This window comes from Macaca nemestrina, chromosome 16 (genome assembly GCF_043159975.1).
Source record: "Macaca nemestrina isolate mMacNem1 chromosome 16, mMacNem.hap1, whole genome shotgun sequence".
NCBI lineage: Eukaryota > Metazoa > Chordata > Mammalia > Primates > Cercopithecidae > Macaca > Macaca nemestrina.
Window position 1 is genome coordinate 392,301 of NC_092140.1, and position 14,892 is coordinate 407,192.

General features: G+C 47.5%; 1 long non-coding RNA gene across 1 annotated transcript; it reads left to right on the plus strand.

The window, feature by feature from the left end:
* Positions 1-829: 829 nt before the first annotated feature.
* LOC139359038 (uncharacterized) lies at positions 830-5,317 on the plus strand. The gene is made up of 3 exons (XR_011614556.1): positions 830-881; positions 2,927-3,071; positions 5,169-5,317. It is a non-coding gene; the product is annotated as an uncharacterized lncRNA (long non-coding RNA).
* The last annotated feature ends 9,575 nt before the right edge of the window (positions 5,318-14,892 follow it).

Genomic DNA, 14,892 nt, shown 5'->3' on the forward strand with positions numbered 1-14,892 from the left:
AAGCATCACAGCCACTGCCAGGGGAGGGCGAACCTGGCCAGAGGCCCCACCGTGTGCTGTGGAGCCAGCCCCTCCACAGCCCCGTCCATGTGGGACAGGCCTGGTGTTCCCTGGCCACTTTCGGTCGCTCACACCGCCGAGTGCTGGAGCCTGGCCAGGAGGGGGTCAGGGGACAACCGCATGCGTCCCAGTTCTCCCGAGGGCAAGGCGGGGCGCTGTCCAGGAAGAAACCCTGTGGAGGGAGGGGAGCGCACCTCAACGTTTCTTCCTTCCACTCTTGCAGGAAAATTTGGGGGGAATGTTAAGGCAGAAAGAGTGACCCTGTTCCTTTTTTTGGTAACTCCATTCACTCCACTTCAACCATAAGAATCCCAACCAGGAAACTTACCAAGCATCACAAACCACCTGGAAAAGCAACACCACACAGCCTACATTCGGGGCCGCTGAGGAGACATATACCCGGCCACTGAGGGGACGCACGCGGGGGCGCTGAGGGATGTGAGGTTGCTGAGGGATGCACGCGGGGCCGCTGAGGGGTGTGGGGGCTCTGAGGGGGTGCACACGGGGGCGCTGAGGGGACGCATGCGGGGATGCTGAGGGACGTGGGGGGCGCTGAGGGACGTGGGGGCGCTGAGGGACGTGGGGGCGCTGAGGGACGTGGGGGGCGCTGAGGGGACGCACGGGGGGGCGCTGAGAGACGTGGGAGTGCTGAGGTGACGCTGAGGGGACGCACGGGGGGGCGCTGAGAGACGTGGGAGTGCTGAGGTGACGCTGAGGGGACGCACGGGGGGGGGCGCTGAGAGACGGAGTGCTGAGGTAACGCAGGCGGGGGGCGCTGAGGGGACGCACGGGGGGGCGCTGAGAGACGTGAGAGTGCTGAGGTAAGGCAGGCGGGGGACGCTGAGGGGACTCATGCGGGGGGCACTGAGGGACGTGGGGGCGCTGAGGGACGTGGGGACGCTGAGGTAGCGCACGCGGGCCACAATCGGCCAAGGATGAGACCATTAGAACATCTGCAGTGGGTTGAAACGCCTCAAATACAGTAAGATCCAGGAGTTATAACGATACAAAAAATAGCAACAATGACCTAAGTCACCTTTGGACATGCTAAAAACCAACTGTACCTCAGGATGACCAAATAGTTGATGAGGAAAAACCCCTCTTCAGAAAAGTATTACAGCTCACAGGTGAAGAAAGGAGACACAAAATCGAAGCATCTTCCCTCCGAAGCCCCACAATGGAATCACGGGTGCCAGGAGACGGCCAGGCACATGGCTGAGCTGGCACCTTAGGGGGAGGGTACCAGGGCCATGGGGTCCCTGGTTGCTTGCCTCAGATGCGGCCAGCAAGGGAGGCACGACATGGGGCTGTTGAGTGAATGTGTGAGAGGCTGCGGGTCCCCATGGTCCAGCCACTAGCGGCCTTGCAGCATCATAGGAGTCTGAGGTCTGTGCGGGCAGAGAGCGAGCTCCGGTGTTGTGTTCCCGCCAAAACTGGCCGCGAATCGCAGATAATGACGCCGGGACCCGCGCCTGTGCAGGAGAGACAGGGGTGTGGGGAGGATGCCGGCAGCCCAGAGCAGAGTCCAGACCTGGGGACACCGCGGGACAAAAGACAAGTCACAAGAGGAAGAAGTGGAGCGAGCCAAGAAATTTTTCCTGGTTGGGAAAAAAACAGAGTCTTAAAAATTCTGTGAGATGCCAGGGAGTCCTGGGCACTGATATCTGGCAGCATTAAGGAGTCACCATGGATTATTTTAGGCATAAATATGGAACTGGGGTTGGGTAGGGTGTTTGGTTCTTATCTTTGAGAATACTTTCTGAAGTGTTTATGGATAAAATAATATGATGTCTGGAACTGGTTTAAAATAGCCCAATGAGGAAGCGGGTGGGGTGCTCGCCTTGGCAGGAACATGGGGCCATTGTGCTGGTCTCTCCCCGCGTTGTGTTGGAACTCTTTATAAACAGCACTAGCGAGAGACGGCAGCCTGCCCTGTGCCTGCCCTGAGGTCACCCTCACTGAATTTGGCTCCCTCCAGCCCAGCTCTCACAGGGTCCCAAGTGGCTTCAGCCAGTGTCCTGTGCAGACTTCTTCCTGAAGGAACACTGAGTCCTCACGGTGGGATTTCCTGCGGTGATTCTTTGGTCTCAGAGGCCTGAGGGACACACATGTTTGAAAATCTTCTCCATTTCCATCTGTATGATTTTCGCCTTCATTCTCTTCTCCTATTAAATGGAGGCCATCAGCATGCTTAGACACGCCTGCCAGCTTTAAGAGTTTAGGGCTAAACAAATGAAGCACACATGCACTTCAAAGACTTTGAGAGGAAGGCCCAGTGTACACAGAGGTCCCAGGAACCCTGAGCTTCCCCAGGATGCCCATCCTGAGCCTTCGGGGGGCATCTAACCCACTCAAACCCCAAACACTCGTCCTTCCCCCATCACAAGGAAAGACAGGCATGGTACCCCACCCATCAGCGGTGTTGTTGCTGAATCTGGCAGCCACTGTGTTTGTCAGACCTGCCTGCCTTGTTCAGCAGGGAAACCACTTGCTATGATGAATGGAGCTGCATGCGAAACTTAGATAAGCAGGCGGGTCGAAAACACCTCCCTTGCCAGCATTCCAGTTTTCTTGCTTGGCCCAAGAACCTGGTTTCACTTTGGAAAGGTGGAAGGAGTGTGGGGCGACCTTGTTGCCATTTTCAGGCATGGCTGGGCTCTCACACAGTCACTCTTAGAACAGGCATGTCCCTGCCTGGAGGCCAGTTCCTCTTGGGTTGTGGGAACCAAGCCCAAAAATGTCAAACAAGTGACAAAACCTTTTGGGTAATTTTCCTCTACCTCAAAAAACACCCGGCCGCTTCTTCTCCCCAGATGTTAAAGGTCCTTTTATTAGCATTGTCCTATTGTGTTTTTTCATCTCTCAGACACAGACACAGGAAGCATCAACTCTGAGGCTTTGGCCAGGATGTGAGCCCGACTTTTGCAGCCCCAACTGGCAGGCTGACCTCATGTGAACTCCCTGGCGGTGGCATCCTGGAGACACCCACATGGCTGAGCTGGCACCATAGGGTAAGGGTACCAGGGCCATGGGGACCCTGGTTGCTTGCCTCAGATGCGGCCAGCAAGGGAGGCATAACATGGGGCTGCTGAGTGAATGTGTGAGAGGCTGCGGGTCCCCACGGTCCAGCCACCAGCGGCCTCGCAGCATCATAGGAGTCTGAGGTCCAAGACACCGGACTCACATCTCAATCCTGCCCTGTGCTGCTCAGGGCCAAGTCTAAGCTGCTGTGAAAAAGAGGCCCCCACATGCAGCGGCTGCCACAGAACACGGTCATCTGTTTTTCATGCACACTGTAGACCTGGTCATTCCGGCCAGAGCCCCAGGTTTTGTTGCTCTTCCAGGGCACATTCTGGGCCGTGTGCTGGAGGCTGGGCTGTGGGCTCCTCTGAGGAGGTAGAGGGATGCGCACCAGGGCCCGCGTATTGAGGCTCGGCCCCCGTCCCATCACCTCTACTCTGGTGAGGCCACTCCCTGCAAAGGCAGCTGTCTGCTCCTGCCTGGAGCTGCCCCCGGACCACACAGCATCCAGGAGATGAATGCACTTCCAGCCTCGCCACCCTGGGGAGATGTACAGCTGAGGTGGCAACTTCGGAGCAAGCAGGGTGGAGATGCTTCCCTCGAGGTCTCTCCCAGCCCTGCTGCCCTGTCACTCAAGGTATGGGTTGGTTGTGTTCCCCAAAAATACATGTTAAAGTCTGAGTCCCCCACACCTCAGAATATGACATCATTTGGAAATAAGGTCATTGCAGATCTAATTACCATAGTGCCCCCTTATCCTGGGGAAAATGTTTCAAGACCCTGGTGGATGTCTGAAACCTCAGATAGTACCTAACCTTACATACACTGTGTTTTTTTCCCATGTCTACAAACTTATGATAAAGTTTAATTTATAAATGAGGCACAATAAGAGATTAATAACAATGATAAAATAGAACAATTATAACAATATACTGTAATACAAGTTATGTGAATGTGGTCTCTCACTCTCAACATATCTTATTATACTGTACTTTCCCTTCTTGTGATGATGTAAAGTGCTGTAAAATGCCACATGGTGAGATAAAGGGAGGGGAGAGATGCAGGCATTGTGATGTAGATGGAAAATTCCAGAAATAGACAATTCTTTGGTGTTCAGTTGTATGCTGTTCCAAGCCATCCCATCCAAGCCTGGGTTGCCATTGGCCACTTGGCAGCCAACCCAGTGACCAAATGGGCTGTGGTGTCACAGTGCTTGTGTTCAGGTCACCTTTCTTTTACTCAATAATGCCCCCAAAGCACAGGTGTAGCCATGTAATATTTGTGAAGCGTGGTTGACTATGAGTGACTAAAACCCAGAAAAGTGAGACTGAAGACAACAAGGACCACTGTAATTAGGATTAAGTCATGACTGTGTCCTTATAAGAAGAGGGGTGACACAGGAGCCCATGTGGTGGTGGAGACAGAGATGGAAGCTGTGAATCCACAAACCCGGGAGTACCTGGAGCTTTGGAGGCTGGGGAGGCAGGAAGGACCCTCCCAGCTGTTGGGGGAGCACAGCCCTGCTGGCACCTTGATTTTGGACTTCAGGCCTCCAGAGCTGAGAGAAGATACATTTCCGTGGTTTTGAGCTCCCTGGTTTGTGGTACTTTTCCAACTGCCCCAGGACACTGCTGTGCCAATGCCTTTGACCTTCAAGGTCGCATTCTGGCTGATGGAGGTGACAGGCGTCCCGGCTCCACTGCCCTTGGGCTCCCGCTCTGACTGGCCTGTGCTGAAAAGTTAAAAATAGCTCTGCATATATTGAAATAGTTATGTCAATTCTAAAGGCTCACACAGCTGCTATAAGTGTCTTGGATACTCTTCAAAATAATATTTATAGGCCTCTCCAAGCTCTGTCGAACTAGCTTTTTATCATTAATTAAAGCCAAGCTCATCTGTTTGTTTACAAGTTGGACTTGGCACACTTCAGCACTTAACAGGAGATGAAAACTGCAGTTTGTTCAATTTCCTTTTAATAATTTTGTTTACATTTTTGCCAGCACTCATAATCTGGGTTCAGTTTCTGCCAGCACTGATTTGGTTTATTCCACATGGCTTGGGCCACTGCGGGACTCCATTTGTTCCAGGGCCACCTTCCTGTTACCTTTTACTGTTTCCTGAGTCAGCAAGAAAGACAGATCCGCCTGAAGACTCCAGCACTCTCCTCAGCTGCAGCCCCCACAGAGCTCCGCAAAGTCCTTTCCCCCACAGGATGGATCTGAGGCACCCACCATTAGAAAAAAGGAGTGGAGAAATGATATGCAGGAAGAAGGTCCATCCTGATTCACCAATCGCATGGATGCACTTTCCTACCAGGCTAGGAGGGAGGAAAGTGGAGCCCCACCCTGACTGCTAAGCTGTTTGCTTTGGTGTCACGAAAAACAGTTCAGCTTCCCAAATCAGAGAGGAAAAGGTTTTCAGGGGGTCCCTTATTTCTATTATGTAAGCTTTAAATAACAAAGTAGACCTCTGGGGCCAATGTGGGTGTGTGATGACGGTTTTGTGGGATTCTCCCCATAGGCCCATCAGACAGCCTCACTTTCTGGGTCTCAGTGGGCCCAGGTGTGACACAGCTCCTCCAGAAATGATGACAGCCCTGGCGACCAAGGACTCTCTGTGCCACTGGGTTTGTGCTCAGAAGTATATTCAATGATTTCCCCAGAAAATTCCAAGTCACCTCCTAATACTGTTTGTGAAAACTAAATGAACTGTCGTGGTCTTCTTCAGGGACAGTTTGCTAGGAAGGCTGGTTATTGGCATAATTTTCCAAATCAATGAACTAAGTTATAAAACTTTCTCCAAGGCCCTGATGGCTGTTACAGAGACAGAAAAGTGAATGGTCAGAAAGAAGTGTGAAAATTCACCCAGTATTGGCAGGCCAAGGCAGGTGGATCACAAGGTCAGGAGATCGAGACCATCCTGGCTAACACAGTGAAACCCCGTCTCTACTTAAAAAATACAAAAAATTAGCCGGGCGTGGTGGCAGGCGCCTGTAGTTCCAGCTACTCAGGAGGCTGAGGCAGGAGAATGGCGTGAAACCTGGGAGGCAGAGCTTGCAGTGAGCCGAGATTGTGCCACTGCACTCCAGCCTGGGCGACGGAGCAAGACTCCATCTCAAAAAAAAAAAAAATCCACCCAGTAGACACAGCAGCCCTAACCGCCTCTGCAATTAGGCCTTTCTCAGTCCAAGACAAACAACCAAACGGCACACAGGCCTTCATCCTTGGCTGTGACGGATACTCGTCCGTGTGGAGGGCCAGGCCTGTTTCTCCCATCACTAATGGAAGCCTCTCTGAGTTTCTATAAAAGTCTCCCCCTCAGAAGGGGCTCTCTGGAGATTTTAAATTATGTTGGTTAGGATAGTAATACATGCTTTTGCTTAAAAATCAATAGGTGCAGAAATAAAAGCATAAAGTACAAAGTGGGTTTCCCCTCTTTGGCCAGAGGGAATGCTGTCAGCAGGTCAGCCCTGACACCGCCGCTCACTGCTTGAGGAGCCTGTGTCTTTCCTTATGTACGGGGATCATGCCACGGCCACCCCTCCACACGAGAGTGGGGGCACCGACTAAGGCCAGAGCCAGGCACCGGAAAGGCGCAGTGGCCCCTCTACCTTACAATGGTGTCGCTAGGACCCACGTGCATTTGGGGCCCTACATCAAAGCTCCCCAGGCACTCCCCTTGAAACGATTTTGCTTATAGCTCACCTCCAGGAAGGGCCCTTCCCTAGAGAACAGTAGGACACGCTGTCCCTCAGGCTCTGGGAAAGCAGCCATTATCCTGGAAACCAGGACTCCTAGGACATTCTGTGCCTCCCCCATGTGGGCCATCTTGATCCCCACATAGACTCCAGACTCAGGTGCTCTTCGAGGCTGGGCATCCCTCCACCAGGTGGTCCTGGTTCAGTCCCTCTGTCCTCTGCTCTTGGTCTTGTCTGATGAGCTCATGCCAGTTCACCACAGCCTCCTGGGAGGAGGACGGTGAGGCGGGCAGCCCTCCTGAGCCCCTTCCTCCTTGCAGAGCACTTCCCTGGGCCTGATGCAGCGGGAGGAGCTGAGCAGTCCCCTATCCAGCCCAAAACAGGACACCTCAGGGCTCGTAATCCTCAGAGTCCCCACCCACATGCTACCCACACAAGGCCAATGCCTGAGTGTGAAACACAGAATACCTCCTCTGTCGCCACCTGACTTCACCGACACCACAGCGACACCTACACCACAGCGATGCCCACGCCGCAGTGACGCCCACGCCACAGCAACACCCATGCCTCAGTGACACCCACGCCACAGCAACACCCACACCTCTTTTCTTCTGCAGCCCTGGAGTCACTCCCAGGCCAGGGCACCAGGCTGAGGACTGGCCTCAGAGCATCATCAGAAGCTGCAGAGGCAGGACAGTGCTGTTTCCTCAATAGCTTCATGGAAAGATCCAGCCAAGCCATCTGGGGCTGAGCTTTGCTGCGTCTTCCTGATCCTGGCCAGTGTATGGGCTTCCTGTCCTTGAAAGCAACACCTCACTTCCTGACGTCCCAAGAGTCAAACTTCTAGGTGTCGGGAACCCGGCGCCTCAGGCTCTGGGCACTCTGGGTTTCAGGTGGAGCTGGCTGGTTTCCCACCCCAAGAAGAGGGCACAGGGTTGCTTGGGTGTTGCTGTGGCCCCAGCTCCCAGTGTCCTGCTGGAGGAGCCTCGGCCGGGTTCCCCTGATGTGGTCCTGGCAGCGGCAGCAGTGCCAGCCACATGGCCACCTCCCATCTCTATGAAAGGGAGGCTTCACTGGACCAGAATTTTGCCAGACCTTCCAGCTGCTTCCGACCAACCGGCAGGTCCCCCAGCATGATGCACATTTGCTGCTCTGGGTGACAACGCCCAATCCCACGACCGGGTCAGACAGGAGGGGCCATGCTCCTCTGGAGAGTGAGCTAAGACCATGTTACGGACACAGAGAAGTAGAAAATGTGATGCAACAACTAATTATGTTGCTCAAATAGATGTGGAAATCCCGCGTTGTGGTGCCTCTTGGGGCAGGCGGCTCTGTTACCCTCACTCAGCCACCCACAGGTGATGCTGGCATGGGCCCAGTGTGGCCCTCGCCTCCCCCTGAGCCTGGCAACCCCGGGCTGCCTCCTGGAACGGGGCTGGAGCTATGTCTCCCTTGGGGATCAGGCGGCTGTTGGCCTCAGACGACAACTGCTTGGGCCCAGCCCCACTGTGAGGGTGGCAAGTGGAGCTGGAATTCCGACCCAGGTGACTGACGCCACAGTCCAGAGCCCATGCCTCATCTCCGTGGCCTGTGCTACTCCATTCTCATCTAAAGTGGGGAGTGAGAAAAATGCCCCACTCACCTACTGCCCCCCAGAAAACCCCCTCTACCAGGAACCACTCACCTACACCCTCCCAGAAAACCCCCTCTGCAAGGCCTCCTGGGTAAAGCAGTACCTCAGGTTCCCACACGGTCTGGTGCTGGTGCTGCCCCAGGAAAGAACTTCTTTACCAAAAACTACCAGACAGAACCTTACCCCCACCCCCTCCCACCCATCACCATCAACACACACACTCTCGACCTGCTTGCTCTCAACAGGCAAGGCTGTGAGTGGGAAGGAGCTGTGTGATGGGAAAGGAGAAACCTCCAGGCCAATGCACTCAGTCCACCTAGAGGGCCCATCACACACCTGCAAGGCCCGTCACATATCTGGAGGGCCCATCACACACCTGGAGGGCCCCTCACACCTGCAGGGCCTGTCACACACCTGGAGGGCCTGTCACACACCTGGAGGGCCCATCACATACCTGGAGGGCCCGTTATACACCTGGAGGGCCCCTCATACCTGCAGGGCCTGTCACACAACTGGAGGGCCCATCACACACCTGCAAGGTCTCTCACACCTGGAGGAGCCATCAATGCCTGGAGATGAGCCAATGACTGCCTGCTCATGGCCTGGAGAGAGCTCTGACGTCACTCAGAGGAGAAGCCGGGCAGAGCCCAATGACCCCTCAAGTTGGGGAAGAGCCAGGTGACCAGGAGGCTGCGGCAGCAGAGCACAGGGAGGGGCATGAGAGAAGAGAGAGCCTCACGGAAAAAGGACTTTGGAGATTTGCAGAAGATCCTCTCCAGTTTCCAGCTAAATCACCACACCCTTGAGAAGAAATGACCCAAGGCCAGAGAAAGAACCACCTGGGCCGGGCGCGGTGGCTCATGCCTGTAATCCGAGCATTTTGGGAGGCTGAGGTGGGTGGATTGCCTGAGCTCAGGAGTTCGAGACCAGCCTGGGCAACATAGTGAGACCCCATCTCTACTAAAATACAAAAAGCCGGGCATGGCGGCGTGTGCCTGTAATCCCAGCTACTCGGGAGGCTGAGGCAGAAGACTTGCTAGAACCGGGAGGTGGAGGTTGCAGTCAGTCAAGATCGGGCCACTGCACTCCAGCCTGGGCTACAGAGCAAAACTCTGTCTCTAAAAAAAAAAAAAAAAAGGACCACCTGAAAGGAGTAGAGGGACCAATCCCACAGCTCTCACAGGTCCGAATAGTTCTCGTTTCCATCCATCAGCGTGGAAAATCTCATTATCCACAGGACATTAGGGTGAGTGCTCACAAAGGCTTTGCCTGGAGTGGGAGCTTTTGCCTTGACTACCTGTGGCTCTGGTTTTGCCCTAACAATGCCTAAAAGCAAGCCTTTAGAGATAAAAAAATATATTGTCTGAGATGAAGGATATACTGGATAGAATTAACAGCAGATATGATATTGACTAGATTAGGGAACTTGAAGGCATAGTAATAGAAGCTAACTAAAATCAAACCCACACAGAGGGGAAAAAGACTAAACAATGAAAACGGAATAGCCTTAGTGAGCTCTGGGAAAACTGGAAAACTCCAAGCAGCCATCTGTATGTGTACCTGGAGTCCCCTAAATCAGGAGAGCATCCTGGGGACAGAAAACAATATTTGAGGAAACAATACCCCCCAAATTTTCCAAATATAAAAATTAGAAACCCACAAATCTGAGAATCTCAATGAACCCCAAGCACAAGAAACATGAGAGAAACTACAGGGCACAATGTAATAAAGTTTCTTGAAATTAGTGATAAAGAGAAAATCTTAAAAGCAGCCGGAGGAAAAAGACATTATGTACAGATGAACAAAGAAGAGAATGATTGCAGATTTCCTGTTGGAGACAATATACACTAAAATACAGGAGGGCAATGTCTTTAAAATTAAAAGGCACAGGGGAAACTGTCAGTCTAGAATTCTATTTCCAGTAAAAAAGATCCTTCAAGAAAAATAATAACTTTTAAAGACATACAAAAACTGAAAGAATGTGTCACCAACACATATATGCTCAAGAACATTTTAAAGTTTTTTGTTGAGGCAGACAAAAAAAAAAAATGATACCAGACTGAGTCTGTATCTACTCAAAGAAATAGCAGTGCTAGAAATGATAAAGATATGAGTAAATATATTTTTTCTCATTATTTAAATATTTTTAAAAGCATTGTTTAAGGCAAAAAATAGCACTCTGTATTGTAAGGTTTATAACACATATAGAAGTAAAATGCAAGAAAACAACAACATAAAGAGAGGAGAGAAAGAGAAACAGACTGCGGCAAGTGAACAGATGACTCTAATAAGTTAAAACTATATAATAAACATCACAAAGTAACACCAAAATAACACAACAAGCAGTTACAGTGAATAAGCCAACAAGGGAGAAAATTCTATCATAAAAAATTTGGTTAATCCAAAAGAAGGCAAAAAATAAAATAAAATAAAGTAAAGGAAAGGACACAACAAATGGGAGTAATAGAAAACAAATAACAAGGTAGTAGGTTGAGATCAAATCATTTTAATAATTATATTGAATGAAAATGATCTAATACCCTGATTAAAAAGCAAATAATCAGATTGGATTATAAAAAGGAAGACTCAGTTACATGCTACCTACAAGAAACCTACCTTAAACATGAAGACAAAAATAGGATAAAGGAAAAATAATTTTAAAAATTATATATATATACACACATATATATATAATGCAAACAGTAATCAAAAGAAAGCTGGCATGGTTATTTTAACAATCAGACAAATAGATTTTACAGCAAAGAATATTATATCTCATTATGATAAAGGGATCAATTACTTGGGAGTACATAATTTTAAATATTTATGCACCAAATAAAAAAGTTTCAAAATACATGAAGCAAAACTTGAATAGTAAGGAGAAATAGACAAATTCAAATTCTAGTTGGAGATTTCAGCACTCCATTCTTAATAACTGATAGAATAAGAAGGCAGAAAATGAGCAAGGATATAGTGGACTTGAACAAGACTATCATCCAACTTGACCTGGTTGACATTTATAGAGCATTCCATCCAATAGGAGCTGAATAAATATTCTTTTTTAAAGCACACAGAACGTTTACCAAGATGTACCATCTTCTGACCACAAAACAAGTTTCAGTAAATTAAAAAGAATTCAAGTCATATACAATATGTTCTCTTTCCACAATAAAGCCAAATTATACATTGATAACCACAAAGATATCTAGAAACTTCCCAAATTGTTGGAAACTAAATAACATAGTTCTAAATAACCCATGGGTGAATGAAGACATCAAAAGGAAAATTATAAAGTATTCTGAACTGAATGGAAATGACTCACGTAAGTGTGGGATTTAAAATGTGTAGGATACAGCTAAAGCACGGCTGTAAGGAAAATTTCTAGCATAAACATCTGTATTAGAAAAGAAGTAAGATCTCAAATAAATGACCTCAGCTTTCTACTTAAGAAACTGAATAAAGAAGAGCAAATGAAACACACTTTATTTCATTTTTCTTCTGTGGGCAGAAGAAAGAACATTATAAAAATTGATTATATAATGAGAAAATAGAAAATGACAAATAATAGAGAAAATAGAGAAAAATCAACAAACCCAAAAGCTAGTTACTTGAGATCAATAAACTTGTTGAATCTCCAGCCAGAATGACCATGACAAAAAAAAAAAAAGACAAATTGTCACTATCAAGAGAGGTGTCATTAATACAGATCTACAGAGATTCAAAGAGTATTGAGGGGCCAGCCACGGTGGCTCACGTCTGTAATCCCAACACTTTGGGAGGCCAAGACGGGTGAATCACTTGAAGTCAGGAGTTTGAGACCAGCCTGGTTAACATGGTGAAATCTTGTCTCTACTAAAAATATAAAAATTAGCCAGCTGTAGTGGCACACACCTGTAGTTCCAGTTACTTGGGAGGCTGAGGTGGGAGAATTGCTTGAAGCTGGGAGGCAGAGATTGCAGTGAGCCAAGATCACTCCACTGAACTCCAGCCTGGGTGACAGAGCGAGACTCTGTCTCAAACAACAACAACAGCAAAGAGTGTAGAGAAACTATTAGGAGCAGCTTTATGTCAGCACAGTAAACAACTTAGATACAATGGGAAAACTTTCCGAAAAAAACCAAACTACTAAAGCCAGTAAAAAAGAAACGGACTATTAAAGTACATATAGAAACGGAGTCTTACTCTGTCGCCCAGGCTGGAGTGCAGTGGCACAATCTCGGCTCACTGCAACCTCCACCTCTGGGCTTCAAGTAATTCTCCTGCCTCAACCTCCCAAGTAGCTGGGATTACAGGTGCCTGCCACCATGCCTGGCTAATTTTTTTGTATTTTAGTAGAGACGGGGTTTCACCATGTTGATCAGGCTGGTTTCAAACTCCTGACCTCAAGTGATTCACCCACCTTGGCCTCCCAAAGTGCTAGGATTACAGGCGTGAGCCACCATACCCAGCCTTAAAGAATATATATTAAAGAAATAAAATTTATAGGTAAAAACCTCCCCACAAAGAAAACTATAGGTCCTGATGGCATCATTGTGATTTTTGCCAATCATCTAAGGAAGAAATAAGACCAATTCTACACAAACACTTCTATAAAATTAAAGAGGAAGAAACACTTAACAATTCTATGAGGCCAACATTTCTTAGATATCAAACCAGACCAAGAAAGAAAACAACAGATCAGTACTCTCATAAACATCGATGCAAATATTCTTAACACATTTTTGCAAGTTGAATTCATCAATAATTTAAAGGTATGATATATCATGACCAAGTGGGGTTAGGGTTATTTCAGGGACACAAGATTGATTTAACATTCAAAAATCAATCAAGATAATTCACATATTAATGAATGAAAAAAAAACCCATATGATCATCTCAATAGAATAGATGCAGAAGAAAATTTTGATAATATTTAATACACATTCCTAATTTTTAAAACATAATTTACAGGAAGCTAGACATAGAAGAGAACTTCCTCAACCTGATAAAGAGAATCTATGAAAAGCCTACAGCTAACATTATATTTAATGGTGAAAGACTGGATTATTTTCACATAAGATCCCGAACAATACAAGGGTATACACCGTCTCCATTTCTAGTCAACATTGCATGGGAGGTTATTAGGCAGTACAATCAGACAGAAAAGAAATTAAATAGCACCCAGATTTGAAAGGAGGAAGTAAAAGTTAGGTGATACAAGATAAATGCACAAAAATCAAATGTTTAAACAATTAGAGATTGAAATGAAAAACAATACCAAAGGCCAGGTGTAGTGGCTCACACTTGTAATCTCAGCAGTTTGGGAAGCCGATGGGGGTGGACTGCTTGAGGTCAGGAATTCAAGACCAGCCTGAGCAACATGGCGAAAGCCCATCTCTACAAAAAATACAAAAAATTAGCCAGGCATGGTGGTGCATGTCTGTAGTCTCAGCTACGTGGCAGGATCACTTGAGTCTGGGAGGCAAATCCCAGCTACGTGGCAGGATCACTTGAGTCTGGGAGGCAGAGGTTGCAGTGGACTGAGATTGTGTCACTGCACTGCAGCCTCAGAGACAGAGTGAGATCTTGTCTCAATAAATAAATAAATAATGCCATTTACAATAGGACAAAGAAAGTGAAATATTTAGAAACAAATCTGATAACATATATATCAGGCCTGTACATTGAATACTATGAAACACTGCGGAGAGAATTTAAGAAGACTTAAATAAATGAAAGATACACTGTGTTCACAGATCGGAAGTCTCAATATTGTCAAACTGTTCTTTCTCTAAAAATTGACCTATAGATTTAATGCAATCTCAATTAAAATCTTAGCAGGCTTTTTGTAGAGAATGACCAGCTGCTTCTAATATTCATTTGTAGATGCAAAGAGAACAGAACAACCAAACAACTGCAAACTTTGAGAAAGAAGAACGTTTGAATCTTTACACTACCTGAGTATTTACATTACCTGACTTCAATTCTTGTTATGAATCTACTGTAGTCAAGACAGTATGGTATTAACTTTAAAAAGAGACAAATAAATAAATGGGACAGAACAGAGAGTCTATAAATAGATTCACACACATATTATCAATTGGTTATTGGCAAAGATGCAAAGGCAAGTCAGTGGGGAAAGAATAGTCTTTTTAATAAATAGTGCTGGGATGATTGCATTTCGCTAGGCACATACATACAGATACACACTTTGATTCATACCTCAGCATTTATAAAAGCTCATTCAAAATGGATCACCATCCTAAATGTAAAACTGAAATCTACAGAACTTCGGTAATAAAATCTTTGTGACCTTGAGTTAGGCAAATGTGACACCAAAAGCAGAATCCATTAAAGAAAATAAGCTGCACTTCAAAATTAAGAATTCTGATCTTTGAAAGACACTTTAATTTCTTTTTATCTTGGAGACAGGGTGTCACTCTATTGCACAGGCCAGCCTTAAACTCCTGGGCTCAAGAAATCCTCCTGCCTCAGCCTCTCA